The sequence below is a fragment of the Pelecanus crispus genome, chromosome 2 (assembly GCF_030463565.1).
Source record: "Pelecanus crispus isolate bPelCri1 chromosome 2, bPelCri1.pri, whole genome shotgun sequence".
NCBI classification, from domain to species: Eukaryota; Metazoa; Chordata; class Aves; order Pelecaniformes; family Pelecanidae; genus Pelecanus; species Pelecanus crispus.
The window spans coordinates 60,644,779-60,655,212 of NC_134644.1; the positions used below are offsets into that span (position 1 = coordinate 60,644,779).

At 41.4% G+C, this 10,434-nt stretch overlaps 1 pseudogene; it reads right to left on the bottom strand.

Annotated features, from left to right (window-relative positions):
* Nucleotides 1-204: 204 nt before the first annotated feature.
* LOC104031622 (hsc70-interacting protein-like) lies at nucleotides 205-8,690 on the bottom strand (annotated as a pseudogene).
* Nucleotides 8,691-10,434: the final 1,744 nt, after the last annotated feature.

Below are 10,434 nucleotides of genomic sequence, written 5' to 3' on the forward strand. Positions count from 1 at the left end.
TAAAACTTATTCTCTTCTACTGGATATGGCTTTTGCTCAGATTCCCTACAAGAGTCATTATCAGCTTCCTGGGAGGTCCAAAGGTGAACCTGAAGCTGTGCTTCTTCCTTTTCTTGAGAAGTCGGAACCCGATCCCTCTCCTCTTCTGCCATAGATTTCCCTACCCTTGGCAATACATCCAATGGTTGCTTTGTGTTTTGTTTCTCATACTTTTTTTTGGTGCCTGGAAATTTTCTGGACTCTTCTCTGAACCACCTACAACATGTTATTGGTATCTTCATCATAGTCCAGCTGGCAGGCCAGTGCAAGGTCCCTGGCAGCCTGCTGCCAGTGATCCAGGAACTGAAATGCTTTCCCTCTCCACTTGCATGGATGTGCGGAATTTGGGTCGATTTTTATGGCTTTGTCGCAGTCTCTGATAGCAGATTTGGCTTTTGCAATGGTACAAAGACACTGGCTCAGTTGACATACAAAGCACTAAGCCATGGGTTCAGTTTGATGGCATCAGTGAAGAGCTGAACAGTGTTTTGAAATTCACCTCTTCTCACCGTATCAAAAGCCACCTTTTCTTTTCATCAGCCTGCTTCATCATATTGCTGGTTACCTCCAAATTCTCATCTCCTATCTCTGGGGGTTCATCCTCTTCTGGCTCAATCTCCCCTTCCTTGCCTGTCTCCAACTCACGCTCATCCCTCCCCAGCTCTTCACTGGACTCTTCCTCCTCTCAAACTTTGCCTGAGCCTCAGAATCTAATTTACAAGCCAAGGAAATGTTACAGGCAACCTCTTTTAAATGCCCCAAATGCTGGAGGGCTTTTCCTCAGAATTTATAGGCCTGTGCTGAACTGCTCTGTCACAGTCACTAATGGCCACAGTTGGCCCTTGCAGCTGCAAAAAGACACTGGCTCTGTTAATGTGTGAGCTGGCAAGGTGTGGATTCAGCTTGATGACACCAGACAGCATATCAACTGCTTTCTGATTTTCACCTTTAGCTAGGAAATCAAAGGCCTCTCTTGTTCTTTCAATAATCTGCTTCATCACCTCCTCTGATAGCCCTAAATTTTGTCCCTCTTTTTTTTGTGGATTATCTGTTTGTGGATCAGTTGTCTTCTCGTTAGCATTTTCCACACTGTGCTCGCCCTCATCTTCTTGAAACTTTCCTGCTGCTGTAACTAGCTTCTTTACATCTGTTTTGCTTGAAGCAGAGGGTAAGTAATTTTCTGTACTTTCTATGGATTTCCAGAGAAAGAGATGATCCTCAGAATTTAGAAAAAGAAGGGTCTGATTTTGCCATTATTTTCCTTGAAGGCATGGTGCTTGGATCCCAAAAGGATAATATGCAGGATTTGTTGTCACTGAAAGCAGAGGAAGAAAGATAAGATGAAAAACAGCTTACCTGAGAGGTCTGATTATTAAGTTAGTTCCAGGTATATGTGGCAAGCTTCCTTATTCTTCTTCCTTTTGTTGTTTTGCTGATGGATCTAATTAAGGGGTTAAGGCCAGCTGCAAGGTCCCAATGACTTCAAGAATTAGAATAGAATTTGTCACTTCATATATTGTGTCACCACTGGAATCCTGAGATGGCTTCTTAAAGTCATATCACACAGGATCACACCCTGTAATCTTTCTTCTTCAGTTTATTGAACGTTTCATGCATCACAGCTATACGTGTGTACATCTGTGTGTGTATTCCTGTTACAAAGAGCAGACACAGGACTGGAAAGTCTATTTATTTGTTTTCCCATTTAAACAAAAACATCTTTTATGAGCCACAACCAACATGAAGGCAATAACAGCTGGGTAAGAATTTTGTGTTTAGACATGCTTTGGTCAAGTATTTTCCCTTATAAATGAACAATGAAAACTAAACAGCTTGTCCTGACAATAACACATGCCTATGGGGAATATGAAGACCAAAAAAAATGTGCAGCACAGTTGCATGGGGTATCCTTTATTAGGACATTTTCCAAAAATTTGTACAAGTAACTTTAGAAAAAGTTTATATATTTGCTCCTCAGCAACACCTTTATAGCTCCAAAGGTCATCGGAGAGACAATTTAGCTGCATCCAGAAGAGCCAAGAAATCTTTTTGACACACAGAAAAATCTTAGACGTATTGAAAAGACTCTCAAGCTGAGTCCTTGAATATCCTTACTTAACTTTCATACTAATTTGGGGCTGATGAGCCTCCTTTTCAGTTGGAGCCCCTGGCCAATGTTTGTTCTTAGTGTAGATTTGGCTCTAAGGCATCCAACAGGTTCTGTCAGGCTGGGCTGGCACTGTATGGTGCTAAAAGGCAGGCAACTACTCTAGCTCACGAAGTTTTTTAATGCTTCTTTTCAGATAAAAAGTTTCTTCTTTTTTTCCCCCCATTGTTCCTAAAAGCCACCTGTTTACTTCTATCAATTTCAGTAGCTTACTATCCTGTCCATCCTATAAACACCCAGGTCTCAGTCATTGTTTCTTTCCTTTCACCCTTGCTTCTGATCTTCTCGATGTGCTGCTTCCCTTTTCTGAAACACCGAATTCTGGAATCCTATTTCTTAACCCATGGTTTTCTTCGCATACCACTGGCCTTGAAAAAAGCATGTGGACTCGAGGCTACATAGCTTTTGTTATTTCAGTCCTTGAGCCACCCTTTCTAATTTTGCTAACAAGTCAACTTAGAATTATGTTTGCACAATCTCTGCAATATTGATCAGTGTATGGATAGCAAAACTTAGCAAACCCAGAGCAAAAATGAACACTCCAGATAGGCTCAAGAATTAACACTGAGGCAACAGAAATTTGTTTAACTTGCCCCACCTGCCAACAAAATACAGTTAACCTAAATAAACTAAATCTACTCTTTTTGTGCATCTCTTTCGCTGAAAAAAAGCACTCTGTGGCTGTCACTGTTTTGAGGATAATAATGCCATCTAGTGAGAGAAAAGGCTCAATGTCCTGTTTACATTCTCCCACAGGTACAATACAGAAGATTTTAGATTTATTTATGAAAACGGTTGCATGAAAAGTGCACTACAGGAAATAAAATGTCTTCTCATGAGGCCACTTTTTTTTTTTTTTCTTAAAAGCAAGACGTTAACAGTTTTTTCAGCAACACTTGAATATTCATTTGTATGGGAGGATTTTATTATCTCTTCTGGACTTGCCTATTATACACATATATTAAAAAGTTAATGTAAATAGATTTTTTTCTTATGGAATATTTTTCTATAAACACTAAATTTTTCACTAGTTGCCTTTAAAAAGCTATCTGAAAAGTGATTACAATAACAATTGATCAGATAAAAACAGGTTTCAAAATTGATTTTGTTTCTGTTATTTTGTTGACCCCAAAAGAAGCTGGCAGACACTCTGTCTGCCTGTTAAGTACTTTTTTTTAATCCATATATTACGATCATGCACTGAGAAATCAAAGAAAATATGAAATACACATTTATGTATGCAGGCAAACATTCCTGGGCTAACACATCCAAAGAAATCTAAGACCAAGGTTGAAAGTCCCAAACTTCCATGCAGACAAAAATGTCCAGGCAAAAGAAGAGAATATGTCTGCAAGAAGAATGGAGGTAGAGATGCCTTAATTATCTGTAAAGACCTCAAATAAGTCAGATGCTTCTCTTGTATATAACCCCTTTGCACTGCCGCAGCTCATAGCACAAGAAACACCAGTGTCAGCGTGGGGAGGAGTCAGCACCGTGCTGACGCATAAGGCCAGTACAATTAGAACACAGGTGCGTTGCTTTGCTTTTTTCACTTTTGAGACCCAATCTGCTCAAAAGCTCAGATTGGTGAGCTTATGCTTACATTAGGCTAAAAACTATCAAAATTACAGTAAGTGGAGTACTCGCAGAGGAGGGATGCAAACATGAGAGGTAAAGATGTGCTGAGATTCTGCGGCTGACCCCAGTGGCAGAGAAGCGGGGCTCAAGGCTCACCTCCCTCCTCAGCTCTGGGGGAGCCTGCACGCATCCCTCTGGGCAAGATGGCCCAGGTAACAACAATGGTAAGGCAGGAATGCGAACATAAATCGTGTGGGGGAATAAAATGCCTGTAACTGTTCTGGGAGAAAACTGGTAATGCTAAGAGCAAGTTAGCAGTGCCAAAACTTGCCTGAGACAAGCATCGGGTGGGTTAAAATGTAACTGGGAGACTTTTGGAAAAAGGTGTCAGCTTGAAAAGAAGCATAGAAGAAGCTTGGCCACTTGGCAGCTGTTGAGAATTGGGATCGGAGCAGCGGTCAGGGGGGTTGGCACAGCCAGAAGCTGTCCTGTGTGGGCACCACCACCTCTGCGAGCTGCCCCCATGGCACCGTGAGCATCCCACCCACCTCCTGCACCCATCCCGCAGGGGATGCAAGGTGTCCACCTGTAACCCACACTGCCATGAGGGTGAACGTAACAGCGAATGTGTTCATATATGTGTTTGGGATGAGCTACAGAAAAGTGCTTAGAAATCCACAGCTCATTATTAACGTCTTGTGTCTGGTATTGGGGTTTATCTTTTGCATTGCTCATACTGATCCTGAAAATGTAGTTCACGATTGCCAGTAACTTGCTGTTAATAAATCAATAGGCCCCTTTGAGCTTGATTTAAAACACGTGAGTTGACCAGTTTTTCCCTGAGACAGCAATACCCTGTTCACCACGGTAGATCTGAGCAGCTCATTTGGACACTTGTACCTTCCTACACAAGGACTGATGCATCTTCTCAGATGTATGAATTGCTCTGGGTGTTAGGACACCTTCAAGTTCATTGTTGCACCACCTACACCACATATTTAGCTCCATGAAAGCAGTGGGTACCCAGCAATGCCAGAAATAAACTTCTGGCAAATACATATATATTTGTCACTCAAGATTTGCTCTTTTACTCTGACAAACTGTAAGAAGGATCCCCTGACAGAATTACAACTTCACAACTCACAGCTGTTATTCATGCTCTATAAAATGTTACCAACATCTGCTACCGTAGCTAAATGCAGTACTGCAATGGAATTTTAAGCTCAGATGTAAACAAACAAAAATTGTTTCCAAACAATGGCATAAAATAAAGCTGAAATAACCCTGAGTATTTCAAAATCTAAAAGGGTATAAATCAGTTGAAATTTTATAGGATGAGATGCATAGGAGAACAGAAAACTTCAGTTTTCCTAATTTAATTCTTATGTGTGCGTAAATTCAAGGTTTTCAACTGTTGTTTGTATTTTTCATCTGTTTCTATGTCATGTTGGCATTCCTGGTCCTTATATTTAATATTCACAGAAAGACAGGTGCCCCTTCACATATTGCCTTAGGATCTGTCACTTCAGAACTGCCACAGGCACATTGACAGTCACATCCAAAAAGGGATGTCCTGGGTCACCGAGCCAGACTTGCAGGCATCTCCTGTGTGGGCTCATGTCGCGTAGCACTCAGGCTAGCAGCCACCCTGACCTGGCTGGCAAGAGGAACATACGTGCTTGCCCTGGGGCAGCCAAATGACTCCAACTGTTCTTTCCAGCATCTGGAAATAGCTTTGATCAGTGAAAAAGCATCAGTTCTTGCAATGCAAACACCTAAAATTTAGAAACATCTTGTGAAACGCTTGAAGCAATGTAATCACTGCCACAAGGGATGCTAACGCAAATGTGCACATACACAGTGCAAATACACAGTCTGATTCTTACAGGCTGCAATGGATCTCCACTCCCCATCTTTTGTTTCCTTCAGTACCAAGAAGTAACTCCTCTAACATGGCTCACCTACAGCAAAAGAACCTGCCCTGGTCTCCTAAATTCCAGTAAGATCTTCATTTCTTGGGCTTTTCTGAGAGAAGTCCCTGGAAAACAATCAGAAAGGGACACTGGAGAAAGCACTGGAAGGCCAAAGACTGGATGGTCAAACCTTGGGCCACTATGTCCATTCGTTGGGGCATACTGACAGCCAGTATCCTAGAACTAAGCTTTACTGGGATAGGCAATGATAAGAACTTTTTCCAAATGTGTAGCTCTATCCACATACCCCAAAAGGCATGGGCCGGTGCCAGAGAAGCCAGGGTCCAGAGGTCAGCAGCTGTCAGAATAGTCCTGTTCTCCCTGGCGTCATGTGAACACTGAGTTGTATAGGATGGAGATGGTGCCAAATGTCATTGAGATCTTGCTAGCGCTAAATAAGATGAATGAGAAGGTTTTCTCCACCTCTGTCAGATGGAAAAACTCCCAAGTGGAGGGAAGCCAGGGAGCCTTTCACAGAATACGAATATTAGTTAACTTTCCACTCTGAAACAGACCCTCCACTGATATTTGGAGATGCCAAGAGACTGCAACTACAAAACTTCCCCAGCACCACAGTTTTAGTTTGGCACAGGCAACCTATCAGCAGAATCAAGGAAGTCATCATTGCTAGATGACCTTTAAAAAGTAATGTCTTGTAAACTCTAAATTTTCAGAGAAAAATCCTGAGAGAAAGATAGCTACAGATGGCTTACTACCCTGAGGACCCATTTGGAGAAGCACAATTTGAAAATGCCCAGGAGCTGATAAATTAACCTCTGGATAGCCTATGTGTTCACAGACCTTGGAGCAGCCAGACGCTCTGAGATTGTCTGTCCCCTTCCCAGTCTCTAGCTCCTGAGGCTGGCGGGGACAGTACTGTACCAAACAACTCTCACTGAACACAGCCAGAAGCAGCCGGATTTTGTCAAACAGCACTAGCTGTGTCTAGCAGGGTAGCGTTTCTAAGTAAGGTTTGGGATTAAGGAATGCAATAAAATATCTTCCACTCCATGGACTGTTCCAAGGACTTGAGGGGGATGCTTAATGAGGGTGCCAACATTTCAAGCAGCTCCAGGAAAGCTCGGGAGTCTAAGGATGGACAAGTAAAGATCATCCTGCAAAACAGGTTGCAGAGGTAATTAAGAGCCAGAGAAGACTGAAGAACCTCTGCATTCTGTGCTACATTCAAGGGTCATCAGAGAGTTTGAAACCAATGCAGACAATACTATAAATGATTTAACAATAGCTATCTGATAAGCAAAATCTGCAGATACACAATGCAGCACTTGAGGACTACTAAGCCACATGACTAATTAACTCCAGACAAGAGACTGAGCCAAGATTTAATGCCTAGGAATAAAGTGGAGTCCTGGGAGCTCCAAGAACAGAAAGCAAAAATGCTCCAAGAAACAAAGAGGAACTGACAGAGAAGCGCAACACCCTCCCCCTCCACTTTAGCTGCATGGTGGGTGGGTGCACATTTCAGACCTAAAGGACTGACCTCATTAGTACAGCCAACAACAGATTACCTGGCTTCAGTGCTTGTATATAGGTACCCCTATGTACAACTGTACATATAGACAAAGCACTTGGAGTAGAATTATGAATGTTTTAAAATGACATAAAGGAGACTCACCTCACAGGAAAGGTGGGAGTTAATGTATAAAACCTTTTACAGTCCAAAAGGAAGCCCAGCCCAACTTGTATTACAATTTATCAGTGGTTGCTTCTTAACAGTTGTAAGACCGGACAAACTGGTGTTTGCCATTTATTTCCAGAGTAGATCGCTACCCACATGAAATCTGCAAGTGACTCCAGCTGTGGTTCCTTATCTTTCCTGTAAGACAGGACATGGAGCCTAAGACTGCTGTAGGAGATCCTATATTACTCAAGCCTTCTTAAGCCCCCAGGACCTATACAAGTCTTGTCCACCTAGAAAAGCCTCACAGAGATTATTTATTTGATAATTCATATCCCACTGGCCCCCTCTCAGGCTGCAGACCTGAGAAGCGAGGCATTCACTGCTCCAGGGTAAAAGAACAGAAAAAGGCATCTTGGATATTTTCTGTGTACCATATTTTGCAATTATTTTAAAAATCAGAAGTCTTATCAGCACCCCGTCTCTCAATCCATGACAAGCTACAGACTGCCAGTAAGATTAGAATTAAAAAGCTGCTGATGTAATAAAGGACCCTAATTTACGCAGTTGAAGCTGTATATTTTAAAGACCAAGGGTATCAATAATGCTGAACTGACAATAACAAAGATTTGTCCACTCTTAAAAACCTTAAATCTATACAGGAGACAGAAGCCTTAGATTTCCCAGCATTTAATATCGTTTTAATAGCTTAATGATTAACTCACAATTAATTACATCATGTTCGGTGGCCAATATGTTTGTCAGGTTCATGTCTATAAACGATTTGTAGGAGCCTAAATACTGGTCTATCTACACTGCAACCCCAAAGGAATAATGAGAACCTCTGCAAACGTACAGACCAGCCACCATAGATACCGAAGTCAAAGCTGGGATACTAACCACCAAGCATCTTTATCATGCATCCAAGGCAGACTAGGCTCCTGAAGATCCACCACTTCCTTCAACTGAGCTATCTAAATAACCTGGGGAGATAGTTTGATGCAGACAAATCACACTGCTGTACCCTGCATCAAAGGATATTTTGCTTTGCAATTTAATTGTCAAATGGACTTAACAAAGAAGTACGGCAAGAAGAACTATTAGAAGAAAATGAAACAAAAAGAGTTTCTGTACTTTTGACAGTGTAACCAGTGCCTCACTGCTTTACCTTGCATTTTCTCTGGCTCCTCAGCTCATCATTTCCTTTAGCTCAGACCTCAGACCACCATGCTACACAGAATTTCATTTTTTCTATTTACATTACATACCATACCTGAATTTTCCCTGGCCCCATCGCTGTAGGGAAACACAGAGTAACACCTCCTTCCCTCACTCTTACAGGTAGGATGTACTATTTTTTTTTTTCTCTAAGCACCTGACACCTTCCCAGAAGCTAACTAAGGGTAGCTAAGGGCAGGCTATTCTCCTGTAGTGAAAGTCAGGCTGAGGCGTGAGTGGGGACTGAGTAGACTAAAGGACTGATTGCAGAAAGGACACTTGCAAGTGAGCTGGGGTTGAACAGTTATGAGCATGGTGCATTTGTGCCCAACATAAGTAAGAATGTGAAGAGACTACATATAGCCACCTTAGCCCAGGAAAATCTCTCAGGCAATGTTTATCAGCGACACTAATATTACATATGGATTATTATTTACAGTATTAGATTCTTACATGTATATTTTTACACAAGACGAGTGAAATATTAAATTCAACAAATAACTCCAAAGATGAGGACAATAACACCTCGTGATATCAATTTCACAGCTTGAGTCAGCATTAGGTTCTAATCAGGATTACAGCTCCTACAGACCCAGCACATGTATCTTTACTCCAGCTGCATAAACCCAGAATAACAAAAATTAATGATTTATATTTATGAAATACATATGAGATCAAGTTCTCTGTTGCAGGTAATAAGGAAAAGTGCTGTTGACTACACTTGAAAACTGTAATATTACAAATGCCGGTACCAAACAGCTGCCAGGCGCTTTTGAAATTAATTTCATAAAGGTACGCCAGATTTCATTCAGATTGTGCGCCATGAATTCGCTAGAAACGAGATACGCAATCCGGTTAATAGCATTATCAGGATAGCATTGTGTCCACACATTAAGACAGATGCAAGGTTCAAAGTGCAATTTGCAGATAATCATTTGGGCAAGATTATTTCATACTTGACTAATTTAGCTAACAATTTCAAAAAGATGCTAATTAAAAAATGCTTGGGGCTGTCACTTGCTGCCAAAGTTGCAGAGATACTGCTATTGAAATGTTTCCATCTAATTATTAAAGAAAGCATTTGGACTGGTTCAGGAGCTGGAGTAGAGACACAAACTTACCGTGGTGTTAGCAAAACTCACTTTTGAAACTTCCTAAATCTGATTACTCCAACATTTCGGACAGTTTTACAGTACTAACTCCATGATTAAAAGGAAGTTAGAACTGGGTAATAAAGGTATCAGAAAGTGCTAGATTGTCAGGTATTTATTGTTTAAACCAACACCATCCTGGAGACTTCTGTTCTTTTCTCCAGTGATGCAAGTAACTGATTTTTATCATACTGGGAAAGGAAGTGAGAGAAATGAGATATAGAAATATTTCATTGCCTGCTCCAATTGCACCCATTACTGATGGGGCTAAGGAACTACCAGCAATTTTGTGTCAAAAAACTGCTGGATACTTTTGTACCAGTTGAACAGAAGGTTCCCCAAATCCAATAAAGACTTGGAGCATTACTGGTGAGAGAAATAAGCAGAGTAATCCACAGAACCTTATTATTCCCTGTGCAGGATCAAATAAAACTCAGCAAGACTGCTGTAGATTTGGACAACAGCAAGAAAGGTCTACAGTTTCTTCATGCTGTGAAAAGCAGCTTCTCCCTCAGTGTTCCCACTTGTATGTGAGGAGGAGCATGCACTCAACTAGTGACCAAACAAAACTGCTTCTCTAATGATCAACATTTTCAGGTCGTTCTCAAGATATCTTTAAAGGACCTACAGTCCAAAGACACTCTATCTCTGCTTGCTGAACAGCAGGTC